The following is a 547-nucleotide window of genomic DNA, read 5'->3' as shown; positions in this document are numbered from 1 at the left end:
GGCTGAGGGGATGGGTGGCAGGGACGCCCTCGGTGGCACTGAGACTTGGTGCCTGGAGCTGGCAGGGGGCTGTGAGCGCCTCCTCGGCCACCCCGCCCCCCGGCTCCCGGGACACCCCCTCCCATCTATGGCTTTGGTGAGGAGCCGGGAGAGGGGCAGAGAAGGGAGGGGCAGGAGAGGACGCAGCGGGAGGGCAAGGAGGCTCTGCGGCTCAGTCTGCGGCAAAGGTTTTTTATCCTTTTTTCCCCTTTTCTTATGTAAAAAGTGCACGAAAGCTCAGCAGCCTCTTTGCAATGGTCAGCAGTGTTTCCTGGGGGAGGGGGCGGGGGAACCCCAGGCCTGGCACCCCAGCTTGCAACTGAAGGTGGCCTCATATTGCTTAGAAACGTGGGTTTCAGTTTAAATACCAGACAGTAAAAATAGAGCTCCGAGGACCGCCCGCACTGTTGCCAAATCATTGCCAGAATAAACAGCTTAAATAAATAAAAAATGGAAATATTTACTTCTCGATAAAAATCGCAGTAAAACCATTTACCTTTCTTTGCAT

At 54.8% G+C, this 547-nt stretch overlaps 1 protein-coding gene across 1 annotated transcript in view; it reads right to left on the bottom strand.

Moving 5' to 3' along the window:
- Window positions 1–547, bottom strand: part of DUSP8 (dual specificity phosphatase 8) — a 17,330-nt gene that overhangs the window by 8,341 nt on the left and 8,442 nt on the right.

This window comes from Bison bison, unplaced genomic scaffold (genome assembly GCF_000754665.1).
Source record: "Bison bison bison isolate TAMUID 2011002044 unplaced genomic scaffold, Bison_UMD1.0 scf7180017864080, whole genome shotgun sequence".
Classification (NCBI taxonomy): domain Eukaryota; kingdom Metazoa; phylum Chordata; class Mammalia; order Artiodactyla; family Bovidae; genus Bison; species Bison bison.
This window is presented reverse-complemented; position numbering and strand designations above follow the sequence as displayed.